General features: G+C 35.3%; 1 pseudogene; it reads left to right on the top strand.

Moving 5' to 3' along the window:
- The first annotated feature begins 14,199 nt into the window (after positions 1–14,199).
- The window catches only part of LOC127546455 (prohibitin-2-like), a 33,477-nt pseudogene continuing 22,165 nt past the window's right edge, over positions 14,200–25,511 (top strand).

Genomic DNA, 25,511 nt, shown 5'->3' with positions numbered 1-25,511 from the left:
GCTGGAAAAAGATATTGGAATACCATTGCAATATCTTCAGAAAAAAAAAATCCCAAATGGGGTCATGAAGAATCATCCATGATTGAAAAATTATTGAATTATGTGTGAAAGAGAGAGAGAGAGAGTGTGTGTGTGTGTGTGTCTGTGTCTGTGTCTGTGTGTCTGTGTAAGTGAATGGATCTTTTGTGTCCTTTTATATCAATGGAAGGCAGTGACTTTACCTCATAGTAGTTTGCCTGTTGCTGAAATTGTGATCCCATTATTTCAAGCCTGTATGTTTCCACAGAGCTCCTCGGTGTTCCTAAATGTACAAAAGGGAAGGAAGACTGGATTTTATTTCCCTATTAGCCTGATAATTTCAATTTCTTTCTTTTGTTTCTAATCATACTGTTTTGATACCCAATCTCATTGTTTACTCTCTTGCCCAGCCTCTCTGTTCTATATTTTGGGCTTACTTTACTTTGTCTAATCTTTCTAAAAAATGACATAGCTTTTAATATCTTGTAAAATATCAGGTATCTTTAGTATGGAGAGAAGAAAAAAATAAAATAATATGAGAAATTAAGGGGGAAAATTAAATAAGTTGAAATTGAGATTTTAATTGAGGTAAATATTAAAGAATTTAATGGTCATATTAATAGAATTGACATAAACCATCCCCAAAACACAATCTTAAATAAATATACGTCAGTCATATTCTTTGCTACATCCTCACAGGGTTATTTTTAAGAAAGTGTTTGTAAACTTTATAAAATGATATAAATGTCAGTTATCTTTGTTAATATTTACATCATTTTCTTATAAAACTAAGACTCTATTTAGTCTTTGTCTATGGGGCTTAATATTTTTTCATTCAAAATGATATATTACTGTCTCAGAAATAGTGAATGCATCCTTTTCAGACCATGATGCATTGAAAATTACATTCAATAAAAAGCCACAGGAAAGTAGACCAAAAAATAATTGGAAACTAAATAATCTCATACTAAAGAATGATTGGGTAAAACAGCAAATTATAGACATAATTAATAACTTCATCCAAGAAAACGATAATAATGAGACATCATACCAAAATGTATGGGATGCAGCCAAAGCGGTAATAAGGGGAAATCTCATATCTCTAGAGGCCTATTTGAATAAAATAGAGAAAGAGAAGGTCAATGAATTGGGCTTGCAACTAAAAATGCTAGAAAAGGAACAAATTAAAAACCCCCAATCAAACACTAAACTTGAAATTCAAAAAATAAAAGGAGAGATCAATAAAATTGAAAGTAAAAAAACTATTGAATTGATTAATAAAACTAAGAGTTGGTTCTATGAAAAAACCAACAAAATAGACAAACCCTTAGTAAATCTGATTAAAAAAAGGAAAGAGGAAAATCAAATTGTTAGTCTTAAAAATGAAAAGGGAGAACTCACCACTTACGAAGAGGAAATTAGAGCAATAATTAGGAGTTACTTTGCCCAACTTTACGCCAATAAATTCGACAACTTAAATGAAATAGAAGAATACCTCCAAAAATATAGCTTACCTAAACTAACAGAGGAAGAAGTAAATATCCTAAACACTCCTATCTCAGAAAAAGAAATAGAACAAACTATCAATCAACTCCCTAAGAAAAAAACCCCAGGACCAGATGGATTTACATCTGAATTCTATCAAACATTTAAAGATCAATTAACTCCAATGCTAAATAAACTATTTGAAGAAGTAGGGATTGAAGGAGTCCTACCAAACTCCTTTTATGACACAGATATGGTACTGATACCTAAACCAGGTAGGCTGAAAACAGAGAAAGAAAATTATAGACCAATCTCCCTAATGAATATTGATGCTAAAATCTTAAATAAAATATTAGCAAAAAGATTACAGAAAATCATCCCCAGGATAATACACTGTGACCAAGTAGGATTTATACCAGGAATGCAGGGCTGGTTCAATATTAGGAAAACTATTAACATAATTGACTATATCAACAACCAACCAAACAAAAACCATATGATCATCTCAATAGATGCAGAAAAAGCATTTGATAAAATCCAACAGCCATTCCTAATAAAAACACTTGAGAGCATAGGAATAAAAGGACTTTTCCTTAAAATAGTTAGGAGCATATATTTTAAACCTTCAGTAAGCATCATATGCAATGGGGAAAAACTGGAACCTTTCCCAGTAAGATCTGGAGTGAAGCAAGGTTGCCCACTATCACCATTATTATTCAATATTGTATTAGAAACACTGGCCTCTGCAATAAGAGTCGAGAAAGAGATTAAAGGAATTAGAGTAGGCAATGAGGAAACCAAACTATCACTCTTTGCAGATGATATGATGGTATACCTAGAAAACCCCAGAGATTCTACTAAAAAGTTATTAGAAATAATTCATAATTTTAGCAAAGTAGCAGGATACAAAATAAATCCCCATAAATCCTCAGCATTCTTATACACCACCAACAAAATCCAAGAGCAAGAGATACAAAGAGAAATTCCATTCAAAATAACTGTTGATAGCATAAAATATTTGGGGATCTACCTACCAAAGGAAAGTCAGGAATTATATGAGCAAAATTACAAAAAAGTTTTCACACAAATAAAGTCAGACTTAAATAAATGGAAAAATATTAAGTGCTCTTGGATAGGCCGAGCAAATATAATAAAGATGACAATACTCCCTAAACTAATCTATTTATTTAGTGCTATACCAATCAGACTTCCAAGAAAATATTTTAATGATTTAGAAAAAATAACAACAAAATTCATATGGAACAATAAAAAGTCGAGAATCTCAAGGGAATTAATGAAAAAAAAAAATCAAATGAAGGTGGTCTAGCTGTACCTGATCTAAAATTATATTATAAAGCAGCAGTCACCAAAACCATCTGGTATTGGCTTAGAAATAGATTAGTTGATCAGTGGAAAAGGTTAGGTTCACAAGACAGAATAGTCAACTATAGCAATCTAGTGTTTGACAAACCCAAAGATTCTAAATTTTGGGATAAGATTTCATTATTTGATAAAAACTGCTGGGATAACTGGAAATTAGTATGGCAGAAATTAGGCAAGGACCCACACTTAACACCACATACCAAGATAAGATCAAAATGGGTCCATGACCTAGGCATAAAGAACGAGATTATAAATAAATTAGAGGAACATAGGATAGTTTATCTCTCAGACTTGTGGAGGAGAAAGAAATTTGTGACCAAAGATGAACTAGAGACCATTACCAATCACAAAATGGAAAATTTTGATTATATCAAATTAAAAAGCCTTTGTACAAACAGAACGAATGCAAACAAGATTAGTAGGGAAGTAACAAACTGGGAAAACATCTTTACAATTAAAGGTTCTGATAAAGGCCTCATTTCCAAAATATATAGAGAACTGACTCAAATTTATAAAAAATCAAGCCATTCTCCAATTGATAAATGGTCAAAGGATATGAACAGACAATTTTCAGATGAAGAAATTGAAACTATTACCACTCACATGAAAGAGTGTTCCAAATCGCTATTGATCAGAGAAATGCAAATTAAGACAACTCTGAGATATCACTACACACCTGTCAGATTGGCTAAGATGACAGGAAAAAATAATGATGAATGTTGGAGGGGATGCGGGAAAACGGGGACACTGATGCATTGTTGGTGGAGTTGTGAACGAATCCAGCCATTCTGGAGAGCCATCTGGAATTATGCCCAAAAAGTTATCAAACTGTGCATACCCTTTGATCCAGCAGTGTTTCTATTGGGCTTATACCCCAAAGAGATACTAAAAAAGGGAAGGGGACCTGTATGTGCCAAAATGTTTGTAGCAGCCCTGTTTGTAGTGGCTAGAAACTGGAAAATGGATGGATACCCATCAATTGGAGAATGGCTGGGTAAATTGTGGTATATGAATGTTATGGAATATTATTGCTCTGTAAGGAATGACCAGCAGGATGAATACAGAGAGGCTTGGAGAGACCTACATGAACTGATGCTAAGTGAGATGAGCAGAACCAGGAGATCATTATACACTTTGACAACGATATTATATGAGGATGTATTCTGATGGAAGTGGATTTCTCTGACAAAGAGACTTAAATGAGTTTCATTGGAGAAATGATGGACAGAAACAGCTACACCCAAAGAAGGAATACTGGGAAATGAATGTGAACTATTTGCATTTTTGATTTTCTTCCCGAGTTATTTTTACCTTCTGAATCCAATTCTCCCTGTGCAACAAGAGAACTGTTCGGTTCTGCAAATATGTATTGTATCTAGGATATACTGCAACATGTTTAGCATATATAGGACTGCTTGCCATCCTGGGGGGGGGGGGAGGAGGGAGGGAGGGGAAAAAACGAAACATAAGTGATTGCAAGGGATAATGTCGTGTAGAAATTATCCTGGCATGGATTCTGTCAATGCGAAGTTATTATTAAATAAAATAAAATTTATATTAAAAAAAAAGATAAAAAATAAAATAAAATGATATATTACTGTCTAAAATACTTAAATAGAGGAAAATGCTAAATTTTGCAGTAAGTTAAAGATGCACTCGGAGTATCTTCAAGAGACACATTTTAAAATCCCAATGTAATTTGACTTGTAGCTATAAAATGGGAAAGATACACTCTTAATAATTATTTTGCTCATCATTCTTGGTGATGTCCTGAAATGAATCCCCTATGGAGCTTTAATTTTTATACCCTTGTGATGATGCATTGGAATTTAGCATATAACAATAAAATTTAATCTTCTTTTATGTCATACATTTTATAAATGCAATTTAACTCTGAGCAATTACCTCTAAAATTAAAGGATTTTAACAGAAGGGAACTGAACTGTGAGCCAGTGTAAATTTGAAGACATCTCATTTCCTTCAGCACCATCTAATCAAATGAGTGTGTGAAAGTTCATACCTATGTTTTATTCCATCTTACCCCTGTCCTTTTCCTTCCTGTTCAAACAAGGACTCTACAGAAGTCTTTAGATAATCCCATACCCAAATTGGTTTTCTCAAATATCTCATGCTGAGTCACTTTATTTTAAAATGAATGCCCTTGAAATGACTCGTGTACTTTAATGTTTGCAAAAGTTAATTTTTTTTCAAAAGAAATTAAATCAAACCTAATGCATCTAGGAAGATTAATTACAAACTATTCTAAGAATCTAATCTATGGGGAACATGATGTGAATCTACATAGCACAGTTTTAAATGTTTGCACAGGACAAATTCAGGATCTGAAAATTGTAAGAGACCTCAGTAACTAATTACTTCACCCTATGCACAAAATAACTCCATATTTGATACACACTCAACAAATAATCATATAATTTGCTTAGAGACTAGCTATGGGGGAGAATCCATGACATCTTAAGGCAGACTAAATTAATGCTAGTGATTGGACTCTGCAATGAAGCCAAAGAATTCCAATTCTACTTCTCTGTTAAGTACTTAATGGTGGTCATCATGCACACTTTTCATCAGACTAAATATCCCTTTCTTCAGTGAAGAAATATCTAAATCTATCATCTATTTATCTATTTTTCCATCCATCTCTTCACCTGATGAAAGAAAATGACTAAGCAGTGAAAGGTAGATAAAAAATATAATGGATAGATAGGTAAAATGGTCTCTGATTAATGTCTTTCATCAATTGAATTATGCATTGATGTTTGCTGATCAAGAGAAAAGGCAATAAGGTTATCCATTCCTAATTCAATATAGATTTAGTAGATTCAATAACTCATTGCATCCCTCCTCTTTGTTCCCCAAATCAGTGAAAAATAAGACTGTTCCATTTAGCAGCTCCCATTTGGACAGAGAATTAAGGAGTTCTTCATTTTGATCATGATACATTTCATCTGGGATAACACTCCTTTCTTAATAAAAAACAATCACTTTTTTTTTAAAAGCTATCATTTATGTAGTAGTTCCAGGTTTGCCAGGTACCTTGCCAATGTTATTTTAATAAAGTCTCTTAGCAAATCTGCAAGAGTCAAACTGCTGTGAAAGTTCCTTGGAAAATTTCATGGGAAAGTTTTGGGGAAAGTCTCATATCACCAATAAAGTAGTGTGTTGGTCACACTGAAAAATGAACAGCCTTATAGACTTCATGAAAGCAGAACTCATACTCTATTAAGCATGCCATTTTCAATAGAACCTACCACTTTGTAAAAATATTTATTTTTTAAAAATTTTACTTAGGAACCTATGTCATATATAAGATTTTTATCAAAGCAACTTGCTACAAAATTTTCTCACCCTCCCCAATTTATTGTTTTCCTTTTAATTTTGGCTGCACTAGTTTTGTTTTTAATTTCAAGTAGTCAAAATTATCCTATATCCTAGGATCCTCTATCTCTCTTATTTGGACATAAACTCTTGCATGGAGTAGAGCCAAGATGCAGAGTAAAAGTAGGGATTCACCGAGCTCTCCCAAATTCTCCTTGAACCAACTTTAAAATAACAAGTAAGGAAGTCTCCACATCTGTGAGATCACAGATCACTCAAAATATTGTAATTTTATTTTCCCAAACTAGCATATCTGTTCTTAGCTCAGTGGGCTTGCATATAGTAAGAGTAGATGCAATGTTTGTTAAATGAATAGACTTTTAATTGAAAACCAAACATTTGCAATTGATGGTCATGTAAGAAAGGCACCAATACTATTTTTTGTTAGAGTTCAAATGTTGGAGTTAGTTCTTCTCAAAGGCACAGCCGGTTTAGAGGCTTGGAGCCCTTCGGATGTCTCCAAATCCAAAGGTTCTGTCCTTCAGCCTCTGCCTCTGCTTTCTTCTGCCTCCAACCAAGACAGAGATGGAAGGTCTCTCTTATCTCCTTCTGGGGAGCCCAGCCACCAACTTGCCGCGGAGAAAGGGCTTCTGGCGTAGCTCCACTGAAGTCCGGCAAAAGTGTTCTCTGCAGCAGAGTCGTTCCTCTCGAGTCCAGCGCGATCAGCCAGCCAAGAGGAAAAAAGTGTATTCTGGAATGGCTGTCTCGCCTTATATGTGAACCTTCTGAAAGAATGGGATTATGGGTTTTCTCCCATAGTGCTCTCTGGCCCAAAGAGCTTTAAGGTGTGGACTCTCTTGAAGTTAGAAAGTGTACTTTGTGAAGCTAGCATACTTATGGACTCCAATGAGTAAAGGTGGGAACACAAGCCTTGTCTTGATTAGTTCTACTTAGTACCTTGTTTCAGGTTCTGGCCAAAACAACTTCTTGTAAGATTAGATCAACTCTAATTACTTAGCAGTTAGTAAGGATTCCAACATCTCCCCCTTTCTTTTGTTTTAAAACATAGGGGGTTTCTGAGGGGGTACACATAAATCCATCAATATGGGAGGCATTATACATAATTTACATAAGCACATAGCAATATAACACAGGCTAGTAGTAATGTAACAAATAACAAGAATCAATCTGAAAATTTACACATGTCCATAAGTCCTAGAAACAGTCCAATAGGATTCCATTGTCCATTAGTTCATGTGCCAGGAATCTAATAATTCTTGTGAGCACAATCAGCAACAGAACCACCCGATATTTCTTGGGTGTTCTCCTTTGTTTCAAGGGTCTGCTCCATCTTTCTGCGATGGACAAGGCGAATGCGGCTCGTAGGCACCCATCTGATTCCTTCTCCACCTGTAGAGATGCAAGCAAATCCTCTCCCCAAGCAGTTAGCCTATCTGGTCCCTTCCATTCACCACTTTCTGGGTCTCTCCACATCACCTGACGATTATCTAAGGATAGTGGAGCTGCTCGCACTGGACACTGCTCTTCTGGTGGGTTATAAAACCTGTCTGCTGGAGCCAGTGCATCTTTATCAAAGATTAAAAAATTAATGGTATAGAGAACTAAATTTAGAAGTTCTCTAGGGTTACCCGTGGCTCCCCCTTTCTTTTGTTTTTGGAGGAGTGTCTTAATGTCTCTGTTTCTTCTTTCTACTATTGCTTGACCTTGAGGATTAAAGGGTATGCCAGTAGTGTGTAGAATCTTATACTGTGCACAAAAGTGTTCAAAATGTTTGGAGGTATATGCCGGTCCATTATCTGTTTTTATTTCTTGTGGCACACCCATAATTGCGAATGCTTGAATGAGGAATTCAGTGACCACTCGGGCTGTCTCTTTTGCTGCTGGTGTGGCAAAAGTGAATCCTGAAAAGGTGTCTACCACAACGTGGATAAAAGACAGACGACCAAAAGATTTATAATGGGTCACATCCATTTGCCAGATTTCATTGGGTCTCAAACCACGAGGGTTCTTCCCTGGAGGCAGTGTAGGAGCGTGGAAGGGAAGGCAAGCTGTACAGCTTTTTACTATGCTCCTAGTTCTTCTCTTGTAATCCCAAACTGTAAACGCAAAGCTCGAGCAGCCTGATGGTATTTAGAATGGGATTCCTGGGCCTCCTGAAATAAAGGCGTACTGGCCAACATAGTTAAAAGGCTATCTGCCTTTGAATTTCCATCAAAAATAGGACCTGGAAGTCCACTATGTGAATGGACATGCAGGATATAAATCTTTCCTGGATGCTTTCTCACTTGCTCTTGAAGTTCCTTAAAGAGCTGATATATATTAGAAGCTGCAAATTTTATTTGGGCTGTGGCAATTCTTTGTACCACACCTACTGAATAGGCTGAATCAGATATTATATTTATGTCGCCTGGGTAATAAGTGAGAGCTAGCATGATCGCATATAATTCGTTCTGCTGAGTGGACTGAAAAGGAGTTCTGACTACTCTTTTTACGGTTAGATCATGAGAGTATACAGCACAAATATTTTGTTTGGCTGTGTCTGTAAAGATGGTTGGTCCTTCAAGAGGAACCTTAGAAACCTTCTCTTCAAAAATCCATTGCCAATTATGCAGTAGTCTGGTTATCTTTAATGGAGATCCATGTGCAAAATTTGGAGCCATGGCCAATAAAATCTGCCACTCTGGGATGGTTTCACAGCATACATTAATTTGTGCATTTGTATAGAAGGTATATATCTTGTCAGGTCTTGTCCCAGATAATTGTATTGCTTGCTTAATGGCCTTTAATAGAATCCTAGCCACAAGCACTGGGTAAGGTGTAAGGCTTTGTTCTGGTTGTGCTGGGAGGTTCACCCACTCTATCACACTGTCTCCTTGATGAAGGACTGCTGTGGGTGCTTCTTTCGTAGCAAAAACTGATATTTCCAAGGGTTTTTGAGTTACTCTCTCAACTACATTGGATAAAGCCAGTTCAACTTCTCTCAAGGTCTCTTGAGCTTCTTTTGTAAGCCGGCGTGGTGAATTTAAAGCAGTGTCTCCCCTTAAAATGTCATATAGGGGTTGCAATTGATTGGTAGTTAAACCTAATACTGGACGCATCCATTGGATATCTCCTATTAATTTTTGGAAATCATTTAAGGTGTTCAACCTCTCTGTTCTTAAAGACAGTTTTTGTAGTGTAAGTGCCTTAGGATATATTTCATATCCTAAATATTGAAAAGGAGCATGTCTTTGAATTTTTTCTGTAGCGATATGAAGTTTGTAGTATCTTAGTGTTTCTATGGTTTTTTGTAGACATGCTTCTAGAATTTGTTCCTCAGGTGCACATCCCAATATATCATCCATATACTGTAATAGCATAACTTTTGGAAATGCTTTTCTTATTGGAGCAAGAGCAGCAGCAACATACATTTGACACATAGTGGGACTGTTCTTCATTCCCTGTGGCAAAACCGTCCATTCATATCTTTTATAAGGCTCAGCTAAATTGACACTGGGCACCGAAAAGGCAAATCTCTTCATATCCTCCTTATCCAGAGGAATGGAATAGAAACAATCCTTGATGTCTATAACCCAAAGAGGCCATTCTCTAGGAAGCTGAGTAGGAGATGGAAGTCCAGGCTGAAGAGTTCCCATAGTTTCCATCTGTTCGTTCACTTTTCTTAAATCAGTGAGCATCCTCCATTTTCCGGATTTCTTTTTTACAATGAACACTGGTGAATTCCAAGGACTTAGAGAAGGTTGTAAATGCCCTTGTTCAAGCTGCTCCTGTACTATATCTAATAAGGCCTGAATTTTATTGCTACTTAAGGGCCACTGTTCTATCCACACTGGTGTATCAGTTTTCCATTGGATAGGAATAGGTGAAAGTGTTGGCAGGCCTTCAACAGCAGCCCTGCTTAAAAAACTGAAGTACTCATTTTTAACCCCAATTGTTGTAAAACGTCTCTTCCCCACAGATTGATGGGGATTTTTTCAACTATAAAAGGAGTAAAAACTCCTGTTTTGCCTTCAAAAGTCCATCTCATAGGGACAGCACTAACTTCAGCTGCTATTGATCCTCCTACTCCAGACATATAGGTATCTGCTTTAATCTTTGGCCAGTGACTGGGCCAACTGGCACCTCTAATAACTGTGTCTACCAATCCTTCCAATGGTAGGCCATTTATATAGATAGTGAGCATAGGTCGGTCAGCCGTTACTGCTGCTGTCCAATATATTTCTGGTTTTTGTGGTCTGGAGTCAGAACCTGGGTGACTATCACGAGGCTGTTTATTAGGATTCTGTATGAGTAAACCTGATGCTACTACGTCTCCTGGGTGATAAGTCACACATTGTCTACCTGTATTAGTGACTGGGATATTATCTACACATTCCCCAGTTTCCCACATCAGTGTGTGGATGGACACTGTTTTGTACATACAAGGAGGTGAAATGGTCAAGCCTACTGTGCCTGGAGGTAAGGGATCCATAGGCTGGAGAGGAACAGATTTCACCTCTCCAGGGGGTATCTCAGTTGTCCCAGCTGCATACAGCTCTATTCTCCCCAATTGTAATTCCCTTCTGCCATCAGGTTGCTTCCTGGCTGGTTGACTGTGTAATCCCCTTCTCCCATCATATGGCTTTCTGGCTGATTGGTCATGTCTGGGTATTGGACTTCTAGGCACTCTCTGGGTGCACCATTGGCTGCCATCATGCCCCAAGTGTTTTTTGCCTTGGGCCCTGGGGCTGGGCCCCTCATCCCGTTTCCCTGAATCTGTCTGCATTCTGAGGCCCAATGGAAGCCTCTGTTGCATTTTGGACATGGGGTTTGGGGTCTTGTTCTCCCACCTTGTCTTCCCATTCTATCTCTATACCAACATTGAGCTTTCAGATGTCCTACTTTTCCACACTGAAAGCATCTACGAGTCTCTCTGGAAGTCCCTTGCCAAGAGGGATTCTGTCTTCTCATGTTTGGATTTTGGGAAGTCTGCATCATAGCCTGGCTATAAAAGGCACCTGTGCCCACTGTGGCACAGCGTCTTATGAGTTCCTCTAAAGGAGCATCCTTGCGCAGTCCTAATATAATTCTTCTGCAAACCTCATTAGCATTTTCCTTAGCAAGTTGCCTTATCAAGATGTCTGTTATTGCATTTTCTCCATTTGTTCTTATGATAGCTGTCTGCAAGCGTCCCACAAAGTCAGCGAAGGGTTCATTTGGCTCTTGTGTTATTTTTGTGAAGGCCCCCCCCTTGTCGTCTTTATTGTGAAGAGAAGCCCACGCTTTGATAGCATTATCAGCAATTTGCTGATATGCTGCTACAGAATAACTAATTTGTGCTGTGACATCTGCATAAGGACCTGTACCTGTTAGTAGGTCACAGGTGATTGCAGTATGAACTCCACTTTGAATATTTTGTTGGGCTTGTATCCTACAGAGCTCACTATATTCAGAAAGCCACAAGTAGTTCTGTCCAGGTTCTAGGCATATTTTTGCTATCGATTTCCAGTCATTAGGGGTCAAGATTTCAAAAGACAAATTTTGTAATAGCATCTTAACATAAGCTGATGTAGCCCCATAAAGAGTGCAAGCTTTTTTCAGGTCTTTGAGGATTTCTATATCAAAAGGTGAGTATCTTCTACTTTCTTGACCTGAAGAATTAAACTGTTGAATTACAGGAAAAATGTGGTGTTGAAATTCTGATACATTTTTCCCTTCTTCTCTGGCCTTAATTAGTCCCTTTTGCAATCTACTCATAGGAGGAGGTGCTGGATGCTGGGGGGGAGGTGCTGGATACTGGGGGGAGGTGCTGGATGCTGAGGGGGAGGTGTTAGATGCTGGGGGGGAGGTGCTGTTGCTGTCACTGCCCCCCCCACTACCCCTCCTCCCTCCATCCAGGAGGGTGGAGTTGATGAAGGAGAGTCAATTACCTGCTCCTCAGGTGGGGCTGAGGCTGCCTCAGATTCACCCCACCCTTGAGCCTTACTTAAGTCTCCCTGCCCTGTGGGGATATGGCCATTAATCTGTTCTTTGTCTTCCTCCTTTATCTCAGGCTTCCCCCTTTGGCTATTCCTAGAGTTTTTTCCTTTTCTCCTAGAACAAGTATGGTATTTTAAGGCCATCTGTATCGTATTATATAAAAAGAATACTTCAATGGAAACTGAACGAGGACCGTTTTCATTGTAATATGCGGAGAGCTGTTGACCAACCAATGCCCAGTTTTTTAGAGAGATTTTCTCTTCCTCTAAGAGCCAAGGGGAGGTGCGTTTTAATGTAGCCAGAAGTCTAGCTGCCTGTCCCCAAGTTACAAGTAGCCCTTGATCTTCTATCAGCTTAAGCAGGCTTTCTATAGCACCATTCCTGGGTGGGTCTGGGGTTGGGGGGGTTGGGGTGGGGGATGGAGAATCTTTACCTAGGATCTGTCCCATTTCAGCCAAAAAAGGTTGTACTCACTCAGTTCCTGGTCACTGGAGACTTCTTCAGTGAAAGTAGGGTCCTTGGTTCCCACGCTTGGGCGCCAAAATGTTAGAGTTCAAATGTTGGAGTTAGTTCTTCTCAAAGGCACAGCCGGTTTAGAGGCTTGGAGCCCTTCGGATGTCTCCAAATCCAAAGGTTCTGTCCTTCAGCCTCTGCCTCTGCTTTCTTTTGCCTCCAACCAAGATAGAGATGGAAGGTCTCTCTTATCTCCTTCTGGGGAGCCCAGCCACCAACTTGCCGCGGAGAAAGGGCTTCTGGCGTAGCTCCACTGAAGTCCGGCAAAAGTGTTCTCTGCAGCAGAGTCGTTCCTCTCGAGTCCAGCGCGATCAGCCAGCCAAGAGGAAAAAAGTGTATTCTGGAATGGCTGTCTCGCCTTATATGTGAACCTTCTGAAAGAATGGGATTATGGGTTTTCTCCCATAGTGCTCTCTGGCCCAAAGAGCTTTAAGGTGTGGACTCTCTTGAAGTTAGAAAGTGTACTTTGTGAAGCTAGCATACTTATGGACTCCAATGAGTAAAGGTGGGAACACAAGCCTTGTCTTGATTAGTTCTACTTAGTACCTTGTTTCAGGTTCTGGCCAAAACAACTTCTTGTAAGATTAGATCAACTCTAATTACTTAGCAGTTAGTAAGGATTCCAACAATTTTTTATGAAGCAGTTAGTGACACAATGAAGGACAAGGTAGGCCTAGAGTCAGGAAGATCTGTATAAAAATTCAGCCTCAGACATTTATTATTTATGTGATCATGGTCAAGTCACTTAATTTCTGTTTGCTTCAGTTTCCTCAAATGTTAAATGAGGATGCTAACAGTATTAACCTTCCCAATCTGTTGTGAGGATGTAATAAGATAATATTTATAAAGTGCATGGTAGATAGGCATTATGTAATTGATTATTTCCTTCCTCATATGATTTCTTTTACAATGGTGACAGAAAAACAGAAGTTTTACAAATATTATCCAAGCTAGCATGTTTTACTTTCCTAGTCCAGTTAAAAAAAAAAATGGACTTGGAGTAAGATAACCTGGGTTCAAGGGACTGACTATGTGACTTTGGGCAAGGTAGACAACCTCTTTGGGTCTCATTTTCCTCATCATGTGAGAAGTAATGGTACTTGCATGAGGATTAAATGAGATTCAAATTTCCATATATGCCTAGAAAAATCTTTTAGGTAACTTTCTACAATTGCCATGGTGTAATATAGAAAGTAGCATACTTTCATTCACAGAATAGAACCCTGAACATATTTGTTGACTGAATGATGTATTCAAATTTAGAGTAAGGTAGTTACTTGCTCAGTAAACCTGAAAAAAATCCATCAATCCACTATTGGTTATTCAAAACAATGTGTGGTTCAAAGTAGTTATTTTACTATTTTTTAATAAAATATATTGGTTAGTAATAAATAACTCAAATAAAATTAAAAAAACAATACAGGTACAGTAGGACCAACAAAAGGTGGAGTGAAGCAATTTTATAGACCAGGATAATAACTAAGGATGATGAATCAGGAGTCTAGCAAGAGGAAGTTGCTGCAACAGCAACAGGTTCAGGGGCTCCCAACCAACTATGGAAACAGAGTTGGACAACTGGCCTAATTTGCCAGGTACTGAATTAAGAGAAAATCCTATTAGATTGCCTATATACAACTTTAAGTTGAAGTCTTAAGGTGAGCAGGATATCTATCCTATTAGATAGATGCTTGTGATCACAATGATGCAGGAACTTTGATCACAGTCCCAGAGTAAAGAAGAGTATCTGTGGTCAATCATGGACCAAATCACAGGATAACGGAGAAGTGGTCATACCTTTCTTTGGATCATACCACCTTCAAAAATTGGAAACTTGCAACCTCCCATAACTATTTCTAAAAGTAGCAATGCACACACACACACACGCTCACGCTCACACACACACATGCACACACACATACACTAACACCCTGAAATTTGGGACAATGTTCCTTCCATTCTAGGAGCAAATTGCAACTTTAACACAGAGGAAATCACAGGAACTTTCACCTCCTGGACATGTGAGGAGGCCTGGGTCTGTTAAGGAAGACTGAGTGAACCTCTGCTGATTAGGAATTTCTGGCCTAGTTGTGCTGCAGAGCCCAGCCCCAAGTGAAAAGGAACCAACATTCTAGGTGAGTGCAGAAAAAGAGGGGCAGGGATGCTGCTGATGGTGGGAACTTGCAAGAGGGTGGAACTTTTGGTTTAGGGTTCCAGGTCAGAAGGGAGATCTGAAGTAAAGCTAGAGGCACCATTTCCTTCTCCCCTAGGATTAGAGGTGTTTAAACTTATAGTACTTACAATAATAATAGTAATAACAACAAAGAACAAACCAGAAACTTACTATGGGAATGACAAAGACTGGGGTTCATCTTCAAAAGAGTACAGCAACATTAAATAAAAAAAGTTTCTTCTATCCCAAAGAGTAATGTTAAATGGTTACCTGCTCCGAATTTATAGACTTGAGAAGACTTTAAAAGTCAAGTGAGAGAGACTGAAAAAAAATCTAAAATAAATAAATAAAAACCATCCAATAAAAACAAAATTATGAAAAAAGTTAACCAAATAGAAAAGGAGATATGGAATTTTAAAGAAGAAAATAATTCTTTGAAAATTAGAATTGGGCAAAGGGAAACCAGTGAAACTATAAGAGACCAAGAAATAACAAAACAAAATATAAAGAATGAAAAAAAAAAAAAAACAGAGCAGTGTGAAACATCAGAAAAACAACAGATCTGGAAATAATTCCAAAAGAAAAAAAAAAGAAAAAATATGTAATAATAGACTACCTAAAAGTTATGAGCAAAAAAAAAAAAAAAAAAAACCTTGACACAATAATTCAAGAAATAATCAATGAAAATTGTCCTGAAAAGATGGAACAGGTGGGAAAAGTAGGAATTGAAAAGATCCATCAATCATCACTTCAAAGAAATCCTTTGTGGAAAATACATAGGAATATTATTGCCGAATTTTGAAATCCCAGATCAAAGAGAAAATTTTCCAAGAAACTAAGAAACAAAGAATTCAAATATTCAGAGCTACGATTAGAATTGTACATGATTTAGAGCAAAAAAGAACATTTAATGAACTCACAGATTTTCAGGATTTTGTCCTAAACAAACCTGAACTTAATAGAAAATTTAAGATATAAGAATCAATATCAAAGATTAATTTCAAGGAACTCAGCATGCACAAATTCTTTGTGTGTTGTATATGGAAATGTGTATCATATATTTAAGATTGACATATGTATCTATGTTAATGTATGTATGTATGCTGTGGAGGGGATAGTACTCTACAAAATCTATAAAAAACTATGGGGGGAGGGAATAGGATAACATGGAATAGAGAAGGATGTCTAGATTTATAGCAGTGAGACAAGATGTATAGATTAATGGGTAATGGATAAGGAGGAAAGAGTAATGTAGGATAAGATGGGAGCCAGAAGGGTGTTAAATAACAGAATTGGGATTAACTGTGCAAATTAATGGGAATGGGATAAAGAGGAAAGAAAAGATAGGGGGAGAAGATAAGGGAGGGACACATAGGTAGGGGAAAGTTAAATGATACTAAGAAAAGTTAAGGAGCAGAATTAAAGTAAAATAATTTATAGGGATAAGAAATATATTCAAACACTTCAACGAGTATCTGGGTAGAATTTATTAGGAAAAATGTATAGTTAGTAATTGTTGATCTCAGACAAAGGCAAACTTAAAGATTCAGTCAAAAGAGAAATCTAAATTATATGTCAACCATATTAATATTGTTTTAGATGCATGTTTACATATTAGTAAATGCATATGTGTATATATGTGTGTCTGAATATATATAGGTATGTATGCATGCAGTCTAAGTATGTGTATATGGATATATTATGTGGGTATGAATAAATATATCTATATAGATAGATAATGTATATATGTGTGTATAGATATATATGGTATATATATATATATATATATATATGATGGATGTATGTATGTACATATAAATATATCTGTGCTTGACTATAGCCTGCTTGGAGGAGGCAATGGAATGAAAGGGGGAAAATAAAGTAAAAAGTATCCAGCAGAGAACAAAAGAATAAACTACAAGGAAGCAAAGAAAATATGGACACTCATGAATATAATTTCTTCTATTGCTGTTTCTCATAAAAGCCTCATTTCTAAAACATAGAGAGAATTCAAATTTGTAAGACAAGTCATTCCCCAATTGATAAATTTAGATCCTTTACAATTTTCAGATGACAAAATTAAATCCATCTATATTCATGTGAAAAAAATTCTCTAAATCACTATTTAATAGATAAATGCAAATTAAAACACCTCTGAGATACCATCTAATTCCTGTCAGATTGGAGAAGATGATAGGAAAAGATAATGATAAATGTTGATGGAATGTGGGAAAACTAGGACAATAATGTACATTTGCTGGAGTTGTGAACTGATCCAAACATTCTGGAGAGCAAGTTGAAACTATGTACAAAGGGCTATCAAAATATGCATACTCTTTGATCTAGCAGTGACTCTACTAGGTCTGAATCCCAAAAAGATCATAAAAAGGGGGAAAGAAGTCACATGTGCAAAAATGTTTGTAAATAGCTATTTTTTTTGTGGTGGCAAGAAACTTGAAATTTATCCCATCAGTTGGAGAATGGCCAAATAAGTTGTGATATATGGATGTAATGAAATACTATTGTATAATAAATGACAATCAGAAAGATTTCAGAAAAGCCTGGAAATACTTATAGGAACTGATGCTGAATGAAGTGAGCAGAACTGGCAAAACATTATACATATTAATAGTAAGATTATGTAATGACAAATTATGATAGACTTAGATTTTCTCTGCAATATGATGATCCAACACAATTCCAATTGTAGGTGGAAAAAGACATTTACATCCAGAGAAGGAACAATGGAGACTGAATGCAAATCAAAGCAAACTATTTTCACTTTTTTAAACTTTCTTTTTGTTTTTCTCTTTACTTTTGATTATCCTTTCATAATATGACTAGTAGAGAATTTTTTTTTAAAGACTGTATATGTTTTATTTATATGGGATTGTTTGCTGTCTTCAGAAGGTCAAAGAAAAGGGAGAAGGAATTTGGAATTCAAAATTTGCAAATGACACTCTTGCAAAGATGAATGTTGAAAACTATCTTTACATGTAATTTGAAAAAATAAAATACTATGAAGTGGGAAAATAATTTAAATATATATAATTGGTCAAGTGGAAACTGATGACTCTATGAGATAATCAAAAACTATTAAAATAAAATCAAAAGAAGAAAAAAAGAAAAAAGTAATATATTTCATTAGAAAAAAAAACAATTGACCTGGTAAAATAGATCAAGAAGAGATCATGTAAGAACTATTGGATTACTTCAATTACATGATCCATAAAGAACCAAAACATCATATTTTAAGAAATCATCAAAGAAAACTACTGATATCTTAGAACCAAAGGTAAAATAGAAATTGAGTGAATGCACACACATATTCTGAAGAAGATTACAAAATGAAAACTCAGAGGAATATCATAGCCAAATTCCAGAGTGCCCTGGTAAATGAGAAAATTTTGCAAGTGGTCAAAAAAAAAAAATTCAAACATCATAGAACCATAGTTAGGATATCACACGATTTAGCAGCCACTACATTAAAAATGAGATGGCTTGAAATGTAGTATTCTGGATGGTAAAGGAATTAGGATTACAATCAAGCATAATTTATCCATTGAAATATTATAATCCTCCAGAAGGAAAATGTATATTCAATAAAATAGAGTACTTTCAAACTCAAGAGAAGTGATAAAGGATTCAATAAAGTTAAATTGTTTACCTTTCTATATGAGAAGATGTTACTTGTAACTTTTAAGAACATTACAATTACTAAGCAATGAAAAATAGTCAACAAAGAGGACAAAGGTGTGAGTAAAGTTTGATGAGATTTTTTTAATGAAATTAAGGGTTAAGAAAGAAGGAAGCATTGGAATAAAGGGGGGAAAAAGAGGTAAGATGAGGTAAATTATCCCACTTAAAAGAGGCATAAAAGGAAGAGTTTTTAAAATAGATGGAAAGATTGAGGGGGTAGGTTATACTTGAAGCTTACTTGCATCAGAATTACTCAAAGAGGAATAACAAACACACTTATTTAGGTATACAAATCTATATACAAATCTAATTTGTCCTATAGTAGAATAGGAGAAAAGGAGAATAAGAAAAGAGGGTAATGATAGAAGGGAGGGTAAATTGGGAAACATGGTGGTCAGAAGCAAAACAGACTTTGGGAAGGAAGAGGATGAAAGGAGAGAAGAAATGGGAAACTAGGATGAAAAGAAATACAGTTGGGAATCACATCTGTGAATGTGAATGAGATGAGCCATAAAATGATAATGGATAGAAAACTGGATTAAAAACACAATGCTACACTATGTTGTTTACAAGAAACATACTTGAAACAGTGAAACACACTGAGAAAAAGGTAAAATGCTGGATTGGAATCTATTATTCTTCACCTCAAAGTGAAAAAGTAGATTTAGCAATCATATTTTCAGACAAAGCAAAAGCTAAAATACTTCTAATTAAAAGAATTGAGAGTAGCCATGCTTTGCTAAAAGATACCACAGAAATGAATATCAATACTAAACACATATGTACAAAATATCATAGCATCCAAATTCTTAAAGGAAAAAGTAAAATAAGTTACATGAGGCAACAGTCAGTAAAACCATATTAGTAGGGGACCTGTGAGATTAATTGAAGTTCTGAATTTGCATTTCCACAAGCATAGTCTTAAAGAGGTTCTGATGTCCTCAACAAAAAGAAGTTACACAAAAGACAATGCTGAGACTTACTTAAGATTCCTTACTCACTAGGTTTCCTAACATTTGGCCCTAGGATTAGTACATGTTTATTATTGCTCAGAACCTTTATTTAAATCAGACATAAAGAGAAGAGGAATGTCATAAGACAAAAGTAATGCACAATTAACAAACACAGTGGCCAATATAACAAACAAACAACATTATAACATACATCACCACCATTCCAAGGAAGCACCACCATCTGAATTCCTTGGCTGGAAGGACGATCACAGGTATTCAGCATGTCAAAGGGGATCCATTGCTAGGCAAGATGTAGAAGTACTTCCTAGTCCAAATTCTCAATGTCTCCTTCCACTAAGAGGTTTTTATAGGTTGAGAACAATGAAGGCACTATGCTAATTAATATCATTTAGTACTTGGATGTTGAGACAGCAGCCTCTCAGATATAGAATGGTCCATAACAAAAGGCTTACCAAGAGGAATATTTGTTCATTCCTTTAAGAAGATTGTGGTAACTCAAGGAACTGGCCAGATTTTCAGGGTAAACATAGGTCTACAATAAAGGATACTCATTGATTAATGCATAAAAAAGGATACCTTCCTTTATGTTTTCCTGGTATTGCATCAAGATAACTGCAAGCACATTCTCATATTCTCAACAAAGTAAATTACACAAAACACAGCTGACACTTACTTAAGATTCCTTACTCATAGGTTTCCTCACAAATTGCCCCTAGGGTCAGATATGCCTCCAAATTGGTCAAATAAAACAACAGGGCTTCAACTGAAGATGAACAATCACTTACATAACTCATAATTTAAAAGAAAATAAAGCAACAGAGTTTCAACTGATCATGAGTATTTACTTATAGATAGAAGAAGCTTATAGTTTAGAAGAAAGCTTAGTTGAAAGGCAATTCATAATACAAGGTCCAAAGCAGAGAACAAACATATTTAAATCATAGGGTATAGACATGATAAATGTTTCCTTATTGAGTCCCAACCTGATAATGAAGGAAACAATTGTACTGAGGTTTCATGCATCCAATGTATTATATTATGAATATGATATATGTTATTTTCAATGACAATTGATTTATTAATGGAAACACCACATGAGGTATTTATGATCATGCACACGCCTCCCGCAGCTAATAAATATTCTAAAGCTATTATATTATAAAGGAAGACATAAGTTAGGGAACCTAGAGATTCTTGGAGGTTCTGTAAACCTTAGCCATTTTCATTTGCAAGCTCCTCAATAGAAGCAATTACATTGGTTAAAACAATCCCATGGTTATTAATACCCTTCACTATTTCCCCAGTGTAATTCATTCAATAATAGTTAGCCACAAGAATAGGAATGACATAGATCTAGAACAAACTGGATTTCTAGTCTTGAGTCCACTAGATATTTCCCTTGACTTAATTCTTCCCAATTTGATCTTGCATTTTACTTGGAATTCCAGGATAGAAGGAATAGGCAGATTGCATCATTGTATAAGTATCCCCTTAGTTCTCAAGCAAAGCGTGTTTCAGAGTGCTGATTTTGTGAATTCATTTTCATGTTTCTCCATACCCAGAGGGAAGGGTACCATTGAATGATGAGCTTGCCTACCCCCCAAAATGGGACACTACAGGATGATCCAACTCAACATTAATTCTAAGCAATAATAATTTCAGAAAGTGAGATCATTGACACTGCCCTCAAAGAATTTTGGACCCCATTGTTTTGGGAAGAAACTGGAAGTAGTTGGTGAATGATCTCGAATTATTCAGTTTCTCAGTAGGTCCCTGATTACAATGTATGTGGGACATAGGATGGGAAGTTGCAGAGGCATTGAGAAAGCTTTTGTTCATATTCTTTACACAGTACCAATTCTACCCAGATATTGGTGTCTATCATTTATCTTAAGTTCTTGACTTTCCTTATGGTTTAATAACCATGATTCTAAACCTTTCTAAGAGAGCTAAACCTATTACACTTATTCCCAAACTATATTTTTAACTTCCTCTTTGATCTGCATTTTCTGGATGTCCAGTCCTTGTACTAAAACTGACATTATTCTAAATTGTACAGGTAGTTCTAAAAAAATTCTCTTTCTCCATCAGGGCCCAAATACTTATTGCAATGTCATGTCTTTGACTAGTCACATCTATATACATTCTATAATTTGACAAATATCAAATTGAATTTTAGTGATGTATCCTTTTACAGTGATATTTACTCAAATCTTAGCCTAATGTTTCCCATCCTATGTCCCACATACATTGTAATCAGGGACCTACTGAGATACTGAATAATTTGAGATCATTCACCAACTACTTCCAGTTTCTTCCCAAAACAATGGGGTCCAAAATCCTTTGAGGGCAGTGTCAATGATCTCACTTTCTGAAATTATTATTGCTTAGAATTAATGTTGAGTTGGATCATCCTGTAGTGTCCCATTTTGGGGGGTAGGTAAGCTGGAACTGATTGAAGCAATCAATGGGTTGAGTCAGATTCCTGAAGCTGGTCAGTGTAGTTTGACCAAATTGTAGAATAAAAAAAAGAAAGAAAAGAAAACAATAATTTATGTAAAATTAATCTTATTTCAGAATTCACATTTCAATAGGAATAGTCTTAAAAAGAGTAGATATAAGTTTATTACTGCTCAGAACCTTGACTTAAATAAGACATAAGGGAAGAGGAAAGTCATAACACAAAAATAATACACAATTAACAAACACAATGGCCACTATAACAAACAAACAAGATATAACATACATCATCATCAGTCCAAGGAAGCACCAAAATCTGATTTTTTTGGCTGGAAGGACAATTATAGCTATTCAGAATCTCAAGAGTGAACCATTACACAAAAGTTTTCTATGTGTTAGGGTTTTTAAAATCTCCAAACCAAATGCAGAAGAGCAGAAACAGTAAATGCATTTTCCAAATCATAATGCAATGAAATTTTCCTCTAATGAAGAGATGGAAACAGAAAATAATTGGAAACTAAATAATCTAGTTCTAAAGAATGAATGGGTAAAAGAACAAATGGAAATAAATAATTTATTTTAATAATATTTTTTCTAACAATATGTAAAGACAATTTGAACATTTACTTTTTATAAAAAAAAATAAGTTCCAAATTTTCCATCTCTGTTTTTCACCACCACCACCACCCCCAAGGTGGTAAACAATTTTATATAGGTTATATATGTACAACCATGTAAAACATATTTCCTTAGTAGTCATGTTGTGAAATAAAAATAAAACAAAAGTATAAAACCACAAAAAAGTCAACATAATATGTTTTGATCTCTATTCAGACTCCACCAGTTATTTCTCTGGATATAGATAAATTTTCCCATAATGAGTCTTTTGGAATTGTTTTGGTTTATTGTATTTCTGAGAAGAGCTGAATCATTCATAGTTGATCACTGCACAATTGCTATTTTTGTTCACTTTGCATGCATACCACAACTTGCTCAATCATCCACCCAAATTCATGGATTTGCCTTCAGTTTTAATATAATAAATTATTTCAATAAAGATAGTGAAAACAATGAAACAACATAACAAAATTAATAATATTCAGTGAAACTGCACTTAAGGGAAAATGTACATTTCTAAAATTTCACATCAATAAAATAGAGAAAAAAACAGGTCAATTAATTGAGTATGCAACTGAAGAAAAAAAAAAAAACTAGAAAAAGAATAAGTTAAAAATTCCCCCAAAAACATCACATTGGAAATCCTGAAAATGCAAAGAAACACAAATTCTTCCCTGATCTATAGATTATTAGACAAATAATTTTTATGGTCCCATATTTTGTTTATAATTTTAGCCTTCATATTTAAACCTTATACTCATTTTGATGTTACCATGCTACATGGCATGAGATTGATCTATGCTAGGTTCTGCTAAAATATTTTCCAGTAAACCTAGCAGTTTTTGTCAAATAAAGAGTATTTGTATTTGTATTATCAAAATAATTATTGAGTGTTTGATGAGATAGGAAACTATGTTAATGAATGTCTTAATGTCCAATACTATAAGTGATAATCTACAAGTTAGTTTGATTGGCATGTTTACAGATAGAGGATTTGAATTTAAAAGTTTGGAGGAATGAGGGAAAGGAAAAAGAGTTTTTCTTTAAAACTATTAGCAAAATACAGAGCTAAGGGCTTCACAAAAATGTGATTAAATCCTCAAAACAACGGAGGTTATATTTTTATTCCTCAGAAATAGGTGATGCTATCATTTTTTACTATATTTGAATAAACTGAAGCACACTTAAGTGACAATCCCAAGTTCTCACAAGTATTAAGTGTTTACAGTATTATTTTAACTTGAACTTTTCTAGCTTTGGGCCTCATGCTATATCAACTGTGCCCCTAGCTGTCGTTAGACACTGAATCTCCTAGAAATATTTTCTAAAATTGTATTTTGCCTCAAAGAAACCAGAGAGTTCTCCATATGTTTCCCACACAGTGTCCTACTTGGAGAACAAAGTTTCTTAAATAATCTCCATATTTCAGCTGTTATCTCCACACGGCTGAAAAATTAAGTCTTTTTAAAGGAATGATCAAGTTATTCCTCTGTTAAAGAAAAATCAGTCACCAACTCTTTTCTGATTAAAATAATACCCTTATGTTTTGCATTTGAAAAACTTTACAATTCTATTCAAGGATGGTTGTATGTAACTCTTGTAATTTATATATAACAACATTCCAATCAAAACAATCTACTTATTATTCTCTTAGGATGAATTCTATCTCCAGCATGTATATTTATTTATAGGTCTTACATGCTTCAAATGTACTTTTTTTTTCTCTTCTGCCTTTACTAACTCAGCTTACATGTTTCTACAAAACAAAATAAAAATAGGTTTCTATAAAAACCTACTCTGATCAACAAAAGTACTAGTACCATTTCTCCAAACTAAATCATATTTTCTTTGTTTGTATTCTGTTATTGTTACAGTTGTTGAGACATTTTTCAGTAGTGTCCAATTGTGACCTCATTTGGGATTTTCTTTGCAAAGGTTATAACTCCACTATATTTGAAATTTTTTTCTTGTTGCTTTTAACATTTTCTCCTTGACCTAGATGTTTCAAAATTTAATTAGGATGTATTCCTATAGATTTTTCTTGTAAAGTTTCTTTAAAGTTGGTGTTCAATGAATTTTTTTTGCTAGTTCTACTTTACCCTCTTATTCAAACACTTTAAAACAAGTTTCTTTAATTTTTTTTTGTATAATTGTATCAGAATTCTTTTTTTTATTATTATTTTCAAGTAGTGTGATTGTTTTTACATTTTCTGTTCTTGATATGTTCTCCAAATCACTTTTTTTTTCCTTATGAGATGTTTCATATTTTCTTTAATTTGTTTTTATTCTTTATATTTTATTATCTGTATTTTTTTAAATACAATTTCACTGGCTTCCAATTGCTCAATTCTAATTTTCAAGGAGGTGTTTTTTTTTTTCTTCAGATTTTTGATCTTCCTTAGGCAAATAATTGATTTCATTTTAATAATCTTGCTTTTGTTCTTAATTTTTAAAAATTTCTACAATCTCTTCTATTTGATTTTAAAAAAAATAATTTTGTGTTCTTCTGTATATCCTTTTGGAGCAAGTGACCATTTGATTATTCTTATTATATTTAACATTTAAAATCTTGTTATTGTAATCACCCATAGTTCTGGGATGTGACAAATGATACCTCAGGCCTCAGATCCTTCTTCAGTTCTTCCATCTGGCCTAGAATTGAAATCAACAACTCCACCCTTCAGTAGGCACCCATAGTCAGCAATCTTCACCCCACTGCTTCTGCACTTACCAGGTGTGTGCACTAGTTTATTCTTCCTCAGGGCTGCATCTCAGTAGCACAGCTGGGCCTGATGTCCCTGATCAGCAGAGGTTCCATCATTTTTTCCCGAATCAGACGACTGACTTCCTACATTGCTCAGGAGGTGGAAATTACC

This window comes from Antechinus flavipes, chromosome 2 (genome assembly GCF_016432865.1).
Source record: "Antechinus flavipes isolate AdamAnt ecotype Samford, QLD, Australia chromosome 2, AdamAnt_v2, whole genome shotgun sequence".
NCBI classification, from domain to species: Eukaryota; Metazoa; Chordata; class Mammalia; order Dasyuromorphia; family Dasyuridae; genus Antechinus; species Antechinus flavipes.
The sequence above is the reverse complement of the archived record's forward strand: the minus strand, read 5'-3'. Positions and strand labels throughout refer to the sequence as shown.